Source organism: Pholcus phalangioides, unplaced genomic scaffold (assembly GCF_987345545.1).
Source record: "Pholcus phalangioides strain wild (caught in Gottingen) unplaced genomic scaffold, Ppha-v1.0 ptg000042l_1, whole genome shotgun sequence".
Lineage (NCBI taxonomy): Eukaryota > Metazoa > Arthropoda > Arachnida > Araneae > Pholcidae > Pholcus > Pholcus phalangioides.
In genome coordinates this window covers 27727118-27740660 of record NW_028301628.1, presented here as the reverse complement: position 1 = coordinate 27740660, position 13543 = coordinate 27727118, and the positions used below count along the sequence as shown (strand labels likewise).

The 13543-nt window shown below is 36.3% G+C and overlaps 1 non-coding gene across 1 annotated transcript; it reads left to right on the top strand.

The window, feature by feature from the left end:
- Nucleotides 1-8903: 8903 nt before the first annotated feature.
- TRNAS-GGA (transfer RNA serine (anticodon GGA)) lies at nucleotides 8904-8977 on the top strand. Its single transcript has one exon. It is a non-coding gene; the product is annotated as a tRNA-Ser (tRNA).
- The last annotated feature ends 4566 nt before the right edge of the window (nucleotides 8978-13543 follow it).

The following is a 13543-nucleotide window of genomic DNA, read 5'->3' as shown; positions in this document are numbered from 1 at the left end:
AATAGCCGTAACGCTCTATTTCCCGCTATTGGCAAATTTTTAGCATTTTTAGTGGTATTTGTCAACTTTTCTCACCTTTTTCGCTATAATTGGAAACTTTACAAACCTTCGCCAATTTCGTTTTGGCTGTAATTGACAACTTTATTTACTTTTTACAATTTGTTTTGGTGATGATTGGTAATGTCTCGTATATATCTCAATTTTCCGTACTTTTATAAAGCAAATATGGTTAGCCTAGGTATATATACAGTATCGTGATGTGTATATCGATAATTTTTCTACCGGGACATCTTTCGCTGACCGGATAAAACTCCTTGGTGGCGGTGCAAAGGTGGTCAAGCAAATTTATTGATTTAAATGCAATTTGCTAATTACTGCTAAAATTGCTGAAGGGCTGCTACAAATGAAAGTGAACAGAAATGAATTCCATGAAAGAATATCCGAATGATCTGATGACCGTATTGAGAAAAATACGGCAAACTGGGATCTTAAATAATAATCCGTAAAATACGGGACATCGCAAGTGTCCATCAAAAACATTGCCAGAAGTAGGCACAATCACCAATCCTAATTAAAATTACAAAAGAAAAATTAAAAAAATTGCAGACAAACATTTAAACCTGACAAATATGTGAGCTGAATATTTATAATGTTTGTCATAATTACCATAATATAATTTATATTATGAAAACGCTGTGTGTGTATTCACGACTTTGGTAAATGTTACGAATTCAAATAAGTATCGTTGAAAAAACGGGACGAATGTATGAACAAGTATCGGAATGTCCCGTAATACGGGATACAAGTGTTCCATTAAATTGTTTCATGACGCATTTTACTGGTTCTTGTTTTCAGAAAGGTTGAAAAACACGGACGTAGAGGACCAGCCTAGTCCTTATTCTTGAACCACATTCACCTTTTACGCTAGGTATTGGATGCCTACGGCTCACTTGTTCATCCCGGCTACCTTATAGACTGCTTTGTTCAATTCTATCATACCATGAGGTTTAATTTTTCGTTCTTCATAATAAATCGCCTTGATCAACTTTAATAGAAGAGATATTCTTCAGAACATATTTCGTCATACGAACTTTTAGTTTGGGAAACTTTAACGATAAATTGATAAGTGAGTTCTTAATACAGAACATTTAATGGTACATCTCAGAAATTTGTAGTTCAAAGCGTCCTGTACAACGTACGAAAATTGATGTTGAGATGTGAATTATTAATTATAAGTTATAAGACGAAATGATTTATATATCATGTCTACCATGCGTACGGAGAAGCTTAATCATGAGCGATTGAACGAACCTGCGGAGAAGATTAATTAATAACTTGAGTGGAAATTTGTTACGCAGATGCTGGATGCATGAATGTCCGTAGTAAATTTTGAATTTGATTGTTCTGAAATTCGAATTTTCTTGAATTTTAAGATTTAGAGATGACATATGGGATAAAAAATAAGACAAAAAATAGGTCGAACTCTAAAATGTTATATTAAAACCGGAACAAAACAATTTCGTCAACAGAATGCATGGTTAGCAATGATATAAAACAGAAATGTGACAGAGGAGGTTGAGAGTAAGGTGCCTCCCCGTAATTTTGAAGTACTTAAACTCGTGGTTGGCCGTATTCTATTTGGGATAAACGTGAAAATCAGCCAAATACAGCAATTTCTGGCGTATACTTACATTGAACAGATGCGGATTTAACTCATGAATAATGAAATCTTGACAAACTAAAAAAAATTTGAATAAGGTTTGTTTTTTATTAGCTATCATGGTTATGCTTGCTCCAAACAGTGATTAATCGGAACAATGACTTGTGGTATAATTTGAGGAAACCAGGTTTTATACCATGAGAAGGCCTACCACACTTCAATACCCAGTACCACCGAATGGTTGATTGCACTTATTGTAGCAAATCTGTGAGAAAAATATGATATTTGCTTCTGGTTCTTGCGCACACACTAAAAACACCCTCTACCGTGTTTGCTATTGCGATTCTACCGCACATTCTGTGATCAAAAATGCTTGTTCAGGAGTCATATTTCCTCTTAAACTTTGTGAAATAAATTTAGAATCACCCTGCATTTTGCCTGGTCTCTCTCTCTCTCAATATTATATCTGCCGCTAATTTTTTTTTCCAGTGAGCAAATCAATTCTCCCATTTATTTTTTGCTGGTCCGCAAATTATTTGTGTTATTTTATTTTCGGACCAAGAATTAGTTAAGTAAATAATAGAACTAATATAATAATCTTAGTTTAATATTCATTTATATTTCTTCATATAATATACATTTTTTTTATTTCTTATATAATATAAATTTCTTCATATAATATAAAGAACTTATATTTGTGCCAGTCCGGAAATTACAGTGTGGGCAAAAAGTCCGCAGAAACTTTAAAAATTCATAAAAACCGAAAAAATAACCGAAATAAAAAAACGGTTTGCAGGGTTAGCATCGCTAGGTTACGGGTATTTCTTTAAGAAAGAGGAAAAAAACACAAAACAACCGATAGGTGGCACTGACGTACACGAGTCAAAGAAAAGCAACGAACAGAATGCCTCCAAATCGTTTATTACAGCAACATGTGTTCCGAATAACACATTGCAGGCGAGTCACAAATCCAGCAACGGCAGAGTGCAGCAGGCCCAAATACACGGTTCACAACGGTGAACTGGCTGTGGATTAAGAGCGCAAGTTCTTATAACCGTCTCATTTGCATATTTCCATCGAAGTCGCTCGTACTAGCACCACCTATCGGCTGTTTTTTGGGTTAATTTTTTATTGTCTTAAAAAAATTCCCATGACTTAGCGTTGTTTACCTCGCAATCCGTTTTTTATTTCGGTTATTTTTTTCGGTTTTTATTTATTTTTAAAGTTTTTACAGACTTTTTTTCCCACCATTTATTTTTCCGATTTTCACCGGCCCTTGAAATTTTCCGACTTCTTGAACTGGTACGCAATTGTAAAAAAGGTGAAGAATACTATTCTACCATACATGTAAGTCAAGCCCATCTATATTTTCGGAACACCCTGTGCATCATTGTGAAGAGATCAAAGCTCTCCAGCCATTAACATACGGTGAATGAAAGTACTAACGACTTTATCGAAACCGTTTTCTTCGAACAAATAGAATAGCATCAGTGTCACTCAGACACCTAAACAGATAGATAAAAGAAGAGGCGGAGGACACGTACAGAAATACTCCACTGTGTAAATAGTTATTTGATTCCCGAAATATATAAAATCCTAGCGTAAAATAAATTGAAATGCATTCCTTGAGGGTGAAAAAACGATAAATATACAAATACACAAACATCGATTTCAATTTATTTTCAAGTCGCTATCCATCAAGTAAAAAAAAAGAGAAGTAGAGACTCGAATCTCTCACGAATGTTCGAGAGATTCCGTGAATATATTCCGTGTACAAGTCGATGAAACTGAGAAGCCATGTCAAACAGACTTTTCTAGAAGCAAATTCGCCCGTCAAGGAATTTCCTAACATTCTTGTTATTTTTATTTGGGTTTTTATATGTAAGTACTACATCGTCTTGTACGCGAGTCAAGAATCAAACCGGAGAGCGTGGCATGTACCAATTTTAAAACCCCGGCGATAAGTATTTACGACTACGCAACTGCCACTGGTATCGAAAAACGATTTTTACGACTGACTTTTTCGCTTCGAGGATCAGAATTCAGATGAGAGTAAGAAGAAAAAAAATTTTTTTTTTTTGCTATCTGTGGAAATGTGTTTTCGATAACAGTTATTACACTGATATCAACTAAAATTTGGTGTCTTGTAAAATTGGGGTGGGGGGGAAATTAACTTTGAAAATTCGAAAATTTTGTATTTATTACTGGCTCTTCCCCCACTTCATTACAAGTCTGTTATAATGACAGTTCATAATCAGAGGAAAAACTGTCGTTATATCGGACCTCTCGTTATAAACGAGAATTTCAGGTTGTTTTTTCACTGTAGAAACTTACAAATATAGGGGAAAAAAACAAACTAGATAAGTTCATCTCTTTTTTTTTAAATTTTATTTTGAACTGCTTTTGGGGAAATATGCATCTAAAGTTAGCTGCTTGAAAAATGTTGATTGTGCATCAAAATTTTGCACTTCTTTTTGGACCTTAATATCTGGAGCTGTTTTAACCGTATTGTTTTTAGACGATGGCGGATAACAGAAACCGACGGTTAAACGAATGACGGTTAACCGAAGTTTTACTCTATTTAATTATGATACAAATTAAAATATGATAATTAGGAATTAAGTCATTAAAGTAACCCTAATTACATTGATTTCAAAAACTCAATTAAGTTTTTTTTGAAAAATTATGGGAAAACGAAACATTTTATGAAAAAGTTGGGAAGGCGAAAATTATGGAAATGCCCCGTGAAATACAGGTCATACATATAATTTTCTGGTTCGCTAGCGGCAGAACATCTGACCGCGGACTGAAAAGCTAAGGCAACCCCTTTCGCTATAGGATCGATAACAAGTCGTTTTGCGTTGAAACCACAGATAATAATGATAAAAGCAAGCAAAAAAATGAACAAATTAAATTAGAAAATATACACATTTAAAAAAAAAAACCGTATTTTTTCAATGAATCACGAATGACGGCATAATATTAATCTCAAAGAAGTCGAGTTAATGATACCAAGCAGAGATAAAAAAAACAACAAATTCCATAATGAATCATGTACCCACTAATAATCCAAATATGTGCGAATTGAATTTTTCGAATTTTTATTTGAAATTTTTAATAAATTTTCTCTGCTGTAGTATAATTTGTATAAACTGTATTGAGAGAAAAATTGACACACGAGGTGAGTTTCTTTAATTTTTTCTTCATACATTTATTTCTTGGCTAAAAAAACGTGTTTTTTTTTTAAATTTGATTCTATAGCGTACAAATCCAATCAAATTATTTTCATTCAATTGTATTTCTGAATTTTCATCAACCAGACGCATTGTATATTAATCTTAGATGCCCTGATCATAATTTTATTAGTTAATAAGTTAATAAGTCTAAATAATTAGTTTCTGCATTCAATAAGGATTTTCATTCAGGAAGTTTTGAAATAGTATATTCAAAAAAATAGAAAATATGCGTAATATGTGCAAATACACGAATCGAAAAAAAAAATCATCGACAAAATTTCTCTGACAACAATGGTTTCTCCCCCATACAATTCGTCTTTCAACATGTTTGCCTTGCGATTCGTTACTTCTTAAGCAGCGCCAAGTAATGAAAAATTATTTTTTTTTTCAATAAATTTTTAAATCAAATTAACAAAATATTGTATTCAAGAATTTTAAAAAAAAATAATATTAGGAGCGTACACGGAGCTTTTCCTATGGTTGGCAGTAGGAGAGTAAGGGCCGTATTCACTGACATGGTTTAAAGCTGTAGTTACAATTTTTGGATATAAGAGATCAACATAGATTGGTTAAAACCTTGAATTTAACCAATCCGTGTCGATCTCTTATCGAAAAATTGTGACTGTGGCTTAAACCATGTCGGTGAATACCGCCCTAATTAGGAAGTCCTTTTATTCATTTCGATGATGCCCAAGAAAGTCTCATCTTCCTCACAGTGAACATCTTACTTACATCGCCACGGACCTACAAAACGATATAAATATTCAATCGTTGCCTGTCGGCAAGAATGCGTAGGTGTTGGCATTCCACGCATTGCTTTTTTGAGAGCGCCAGTTCTTTACCTCCCTTTCAAGAGAGAAATCTTTCGTTTTATGCAGGTCGAGATTTGATCTTACTGCATCTTTCTTTTAGTTAATAAACTTTTATATTCAGCCATCCTCTGGAATTTAAGTATATTTTGTAAATCAGATTTACGCTATCTATGGTCAAGTCACTATTTGAATTGAAGTGACACCGTCATACCAGTGATATCAGCCATACACTTCACTGACTTCACTTCTGATTGCACTAAAAAATCACACACAACACTAGATACGCACTCAGACTGTTAGGGACGCACGATTACACTTCCGGCACAACTCACTAGGTAGTAAATAGTCCATAGATGGCGATAGACTTGAGTTGTTCTCGGTTAGAAAGAAAAAAATAACAACTTACATCAGAGCTACAGATCTTTGAAACACCAGGCTTATTTGTCCGCCGTCTTTGAGCAAGAGTGTGACTGCATTAATATCTTTATAGTTAATCATTGTTCCATTGACTGTTCTTTTTTCAACGATTCCCGAGACAGCATTCAGACCTGTTTTTTTGCTAAATGATAGACAAGTTCGTCGCCAATACGGTACTGAAATCCACGACGTTATTCTTCGGCGGCGACATGCGTAACTGCAAGCTTGAAACACATGCACGTTCAATCTTTTTGTTCAAGTATGCTTGAGGTCGGTCACTCACTGCGAGCGACAACATGCTGCAAGCTACGGGGGTAACAACAGACGATGGAAATATTGAAAAACAGAAATTTTTCAGAAAATTTATTAAGCGCATACTCAATGGCACAAAATCGGAGAAGGTGTTCTTGTTGTAAATAAATAAATAATTATATTTAATCGCTAACTACTTACCATCACAGCTCATGAACGTCAATTATCAAATTCTCAGACTTCATGCTCACGAGGGGAAGGACGGAGAGGGACCGACCGAAGGGAAAAATCAGAATCAGAGCGATGGTGCTATAAAAAGGTAACAACCATACTACGCATGCGCAGATAATACAAGACGCGAAAATCCCAACTAAAGCGAATTGATAGAGATTCCCCGCACCAATCGGTTGGTGCGCTAACCCTCCTCGGTGGGGATGCAGAAATGTGATCTGCATTGGTTTTTTTCAACACGTTTCTTTGTCTGTGTCTGGAACCAGCATTTGTGGTGCTGCACCAACGCCATTGATGGGTTTTTACTACTGAAATCACTGTGTAATGCATAAAAACGAGTGTTGCCATTTGCATTTTTCGAAATTTTGTTGCTGCAACCGTACACGCGACAGCAATGTTTTTGTTCCCTCTCCCCATTCTCGAGCGCATATTCAGAGAAACACCTATGTCTCGAATTTCATTCGCATTAGTTGAATTTTGCGGCCGCTAGGGGGGCTAGTGTATCGGCTTCTTTAATTAGTAGGCGTTGCCATCAAATTTATAAATTTTAATTGGGAAATTAAAAATAAATTCTTATGTTGTGATCTTATCACTGACTGTGTAGAGACTTTTTTTCAGTTCCCGTACTACGCTATTTAATATAGATATTAGAAACCCACATAAATCTTTACCCTAATGGACATCAGCAAGGTCACTGGAATCGAATTTAGGCTGTAGGAAAGTCATTGCACAGCAGCACGGTTTTAAGAACATCTTCACTGCAAACGGCTTGTCATTCGAATATATACAGGGTGTCATGTGAGTGCAAATGCGGATTTTATCTCATCAACCGTCCGTCGTAGAAGTATGGTTTCAATTTGAAAAGTGATCAAAAGGATTTCGAAAATTACCCTGTATCAGTTTTAAGAGTGAGGATACAAAGTGTGACAAAATAAAAAAATCAAATTTCCTATATGGTATTTCTGTCATCTAACTTCCAATTAGAAAATTGTTTAGATATTCGAATTCAAAGTTGAGAAAGGACAGCACAAATGAGAGGGAAGGAGTGCTGTCCGTTAGTTTCTGCTGTTCTTTCATAATTTCTTTCAAATTTTTGAATTCAAAAATATCTTTGGATTTGGAATTTTTTGGATACAGAGGAAACAACTTTTTATGTGGAAATTAGAGGACAGGGGAAGGACCGTATATAAATTTTGATTTATTACTTTGTTACACATTTTATTTTCACTCTTAAAACTGATACAGGGTAATTTTCAAAAGCCTTTTTGATCATTTTTGAAATTGAAACCATACCTCTACGACGGACGGTTGATGAGACAGAGGCCGCATTAGCACTTACAGGACACTCTGCACATAACATGCACTTCTATCTTATCGTTGCAAAGAAAAAGTAGAAGATGGATATCGACCAGGCAAAAAAAAAAAGGATAAAAAAGAGTTTATCATTTGCGAAAGTGTGCATCGGACATGTAACAGGAAGAGAGAGAGAGAGAGAGAGAGATCCATGCATCATCTCAGTGCCTTCCACTGAGAGGCAATTAGATGAACGGAAATCGTTGCCAGCCAACTCGGTCAGCATCCATTCAGTTAAAAGCTAATAAAGTAGGTCAAAGGAAAAAAACTTTGATTGATGACACACGTGCGTATAGTGTATATATCACTTGCATCGATTCTCGAAGTACCACTGATGGTATGCACACGCCAAATATCAACGTTTGAAGATCGATGCGACTACTCTTATCCATAGGAATATCCCAGCAATCAGTGGGTACCGATAAAAGAGTTGCGTTATCTGTGCTTTTGGAGCATGCCGGGGCCTATGCAAATACTTGTCCATGAGTATGAATGCTTCACTCAGTGCGAGATATTTGTAGAGTCAGATACGGAAAACTGGCTGAGTGAGGAGAGATATCGATGTTTCAGGAAAGGGAAATTCTTCTCTGTCCTCACGGGGACTCGAACTCTGGTCTCTCGTTTGCCGGGTGAGTGCTCTATCATCGCACCTCTACCGTGGTACATCGTTGGTAGAGCATTCGTCCGGCAAACGAGAAACCGGGGTTCGAGTCCCCGTGAAGGCAGAGATGAATTTCCCTTTCCTGAAACATCGATATCTCTCCTCACTCAGCCAGTTTTCCGTATATGTCGTATTAACAAGGGAGAATGACGTCTTTCGTCATATACCGCCATCTGGTGGCCCTTATATCATCTGCGAGCAAATAGCGGAATGTTGCCACCTGTCCATTGCACGGAGCCATTCAGCATATACCTACGCTCCAAGGAGAGGGAATTCTATCCGTCTTCATAGCTTAGTTGGAAGAGCACTCGTCCGGAAAACAAGAGACCGGGGTTCTCGAGTCCCCGTGAGGGCAGATTTTGCTGTGATAACTCTTCTTGTTTTCTTAACTTCTCGACCTCGTCTGGGGTTTCGTGCAGATGAGTTTGTCCGCGAGTAATCTTAATTCTGGATGTTGCTTGAACTAAGCTGTGGCCAATCAGAATACGATCCTAGCATTCATAGTCCAATGCAGATAATTGAACTTCTCTACGCGTTATGACCTGCAATGACCAGGGCCGCAACCAGAACTGAAAATGTACCGATGCCAGTGTCCATTATGACGTCCCCCTTACCGGAATTTTGAAGGGAAAACCAGTAAATTTAGTGCCCTTCTTGATCCAGAGCTCGTGTCACCAGACTTTCTGCTCACCTATGGTTGCGGTCCCGGTAATTGCGATGCTCACCGCAATAATGGGCGAAACATCTACATAAACAATCGGATCGACTACTTAATAACAGCCTAAATGCTCCGGGCCGTAAAAGCCTACCTCCTTTGTCTTCACTTCAATAATTATGAAGAGAATTCCCGTAATATTTTCCTTGTTTGCGGCGTTACTTTCTAGTCTTTCTTTTGAACAGAAAACGAAACTAACATTCCAGTTCATTCCAGTTAATTCTAAAAAAAAATCGAACATAATAACACTTAATAATGAAAAATAATACATTTTTCACGAGTAAGGAGGGGGAAAACCTATTATAATATCCATACACAGTGGAATAAATGGCTTTGAAATTTTTCCGATGAATTTTGAGTTTTTCTAATAATCCGGGGGAAAAACTTTTCTTTGCTCTATTTCCAACACGAGAAAAATCGTAACCGAAAAGAACGGGAAATAAAATCGCTATCGTAATGAGAATTCACTTTTTTTTTGTGAGAATTATCTTTTTTCTCATGTAGGAATTTTTCGGAAATAAGTTTCGCTGATGTATGCTAATTCAATATTAATAGGTGGTTCATTTGTAAAAAGAAGAAAAAAACAACTCGTATTTCATTTGTTTCGAAGTTTTTCTTGTTTTACTGTTGTTCGCAAAGTTTCGTTGTTCCAGAATTTGTTTTTGGTGAGTGAGTGTGTTTGTCTTGTAGAATAATGCAATTATTTTCATTATTTTTTTTTGTATAGGTGCAATGAGTACAGTATACAGGCAATTTCACCATAATTGATCGAAAGGAATATAAATTCTATGGTTCATATTCTTTCAACAAAATATGGAAAATGATCAGTGAAGAGAACGCGATTTATCTGTGGTATTTGAACCCCCAAAAATCATTATTAAGGGAAATGCAAAAATTTAAATTTGTATATTGTCGCTCCTCAAATCTACAAAATATCAATTAGTAAATTTTGTGCCTTTCTCTACGAAACTCAAAGAAATTTACCCCGTGATTTTGATCAAAATTCGCCGAGATATTACAGTTTTTATCACCGAACGGTATTTGGGGGAATAAACAGTAGATGGGAAAAGGGAAACACAAAATAATTAAATAAAACATTACTGAAGGAAAGAATAGAATTTTTCTCGATGAACAGGGTAAATTATGAATAATTATTTTAATGGTTATTCCTTTACTGTTGACAATTATAAGAGATATTTGCGAAGAAGAATTTTCCTCATACTGAAAAGAAACGCACACAACACTCATGAATTATTCTAAATTTTTCATTTACATAAATGAATAATAATAAAAAAAAAGTTCGCAGTATAATTTTAAAATTAACTCCATCTTGTATTATGGCTGAAAAGACAAAATTTACTCTCTTCATTTAAAATTTTTTGTATGAAATGCTAGTCCAGAATTTTTACAATTACAAGTTAGTTTTTTTTTAAATTTATTAATGTTTCCCCTGAAAAAGTGCCAAAAATCTCTCTCACGAATTTTGATCAAAATTTTATGGGGTAAATTCCTTTGAGTTTCACAGAGAAAGGCACAAAATTTACTAATTAATTTTTCTTAAATTAGAAGGCCATGTACAAATTTTAATATTTGCATTCTCCATGGTAATGATTTTCGGGTGTTCAGCTGTCACGAATACACTGAAGAGCCAAAAAAACTGGTCCACCTGCCTAATATCGTGTAGGGCCCCCGCGAGCCCGCAGAAGTGCCGCAACACGACGTGGCATGGACTCGACTAATGTCTGAAGTAGTGCTGGAGGTAATTGACACCATGAATCCTGCAGGGCTGTCCATAAATCCGTAGGAGTAAGAGGAGGTGGAGATCTCTTCTGAACAGCACGTTGCAAGGCATCCCAGATATGTTCAATAATGTTCATGTCTGGGGATTTAGGTGGCCAGCGCAAGTGTCTAAAGTCAGAAGAGTGTTCCTGGAGCCACTTTGTAGCAATTCTTTACGTGTGGGGTGTCGCATTGTCCTGCTGAAATTGTCCAAGTCCGTCGGAATGCACAATGGACATGAATGGGTGCGGGTGATCAGACAGGATGCTTACTTACCTGTCAGAGTCGTATCTAGACGTATCAGGGGTCCCATATCACGCCAACTGCACACGCCCCATACCATCACAGAGCCTCCACCAGCTTGAACAGTCCCCTGTTGACATTTAGGATCCATGGATTCATGAGGTTGTCTCCATACCCGTACACGTCCATCAGCTCGAAGCAATTGGAACTGAGACTCGTCAGACCAGGCAACGTGTTTCCAGTCCTCAACAGTACAATGCCGGCGTAGTCGGGCCCAGCCGAGGCGTAAAGCTTTGTGTCGTGCAGTCATCATGGGTACACGAGTGGGCCTTCGGCTCCGAAAGCCCATATCGATTATGTTTCGTTGAATGGTCCGCACGCTGACACTTGTTGATTGCCCAGCATTAAAATCTGCAGCAATTTGCGGAAGGGTTGCACGTCTAATGATTCTCGTCAGTCCCGTTCTTGCATGATCTTTTTCCGGCCGCAGCGATGTCGTAGATTTAATTTTTTACCGGATATTCACGGTACAATCGTGAAATGGTCGTACGTGAAAATCCAAATTTCATCGCTACCTCGGAGATGCTATGTCCCATCTCTCGTGCGCCGACTATAACACCACGTTCAAACTCACTTAAATCTCGATAACCTGCCATTGTGGCAGCAGTAACCGACCTAACAACTATGCCAGACACATGTTGTGTTATATAGGCGTTGCCGACCGCAGCGCCGTACTCTGATTAGTTCCATGTCTCTTTATTTGCATACGCATGCCTGTACCAGTTTTTTTGGCTCTTCAGTTTACTTGGTTGAGGAGATACAGAGAAGAGCTACGCACGTGATCTTGTTGTTAAGAATTTCAGTTTAAATTTTGTTCTTTTGCTGATCATTTTTCATATTTTCGCTTAATTTATATTCCTTTCGGTCAAACTATGGCGAAAGCTTGTAAATATATGCGTTTATCCATAGATGGATGTTTTCTGTTCCCTTTTGTGGTGGCTATATTTTCTTGAGCCTTGTTTTGCGATTTAACATGAATATTATGCAATTCGAAATTTCTGAATTTTATTTGTAGTAACATTCTGCTGCGTCTTTAACGAGAGACTTAAAGACGCTTACGAAATCTTTAATGAAGAATATAAGTAACATATTTGTTAAAATTTTTTTTAATAATATATTTGTGTTTTCAATATTTTCAACAGATATAGAGAATATAGGAAAAAGTCCATGAAGTTTTTAAAAACTAAAATAAATTTCACCAGTTGGACAAAAAAAGTTTTATACGTCATGGAATACCTATCACGATGACGTTGATATTTGTTTGATGAATTCAAAAATATAGTTCTAAATTTCACTCCCAGAGGCCACTGTATCACAAGAAAAATTAAAAAGTGACAAAAAGAGTGCATAATTAGTGTTTACTACATTATTTTTACTCCATTTTAAGTTTCCTTCTCTTATGCTTTGCAATCGGTTACGAACGTGCCGAAATGCAAAACTCCTTATTTCTGGATCCCGAATAATTAGGTTTGAAAATGTCGTTGAGCCTGTTGCACCACATACATCATGTTGCCGTTGCTAGTTGATGCGAAGTACCGAGCACTGAGCTCTCGTCTTCGTTTCTCTACTTAAGTAGAGATATTGATCAGTCAATGGCAAAATGGTTGCCATTGACTGTGTCATACATCATGTATGACACTTTTTTATGTGTTATGTAGAATTTTTTTTATGACACAGTAACCGTCTCTAAGCGAAATTTAAAAAAAATTCTATTCTGCTGATGAGTATGTTTGTTTAAAATACAATTTTGAAATTTTAATCGGTTTATTTTTTTATTGGTTTTTCAATTTTGTCACGGACTTTTCACCTGAAGTACGAGACATAATTATAAGCCGCTATTAAATTTTAGTGAGAACACAAGGAGCGAAGTAAAATATTTCAGGCTGTTTTATGATGGGGTAAAATAACTTCATGTATATATACAAAGTCATGTGACGACTACTGATTTTCAAGGAAAAAAGTAAAATAAAATTCAAACCAAATTTGTCAAAATCAATATTTTGTTCAACCACCTCTGTTGCTAATCGAAGCAAAAAATACCATTTTGCATTGATTCAACCAAATCAATCAGTGTCACAAGAGTAATCAATACATGCTTGATATGGTGGCTTTTAGATGCTTGAT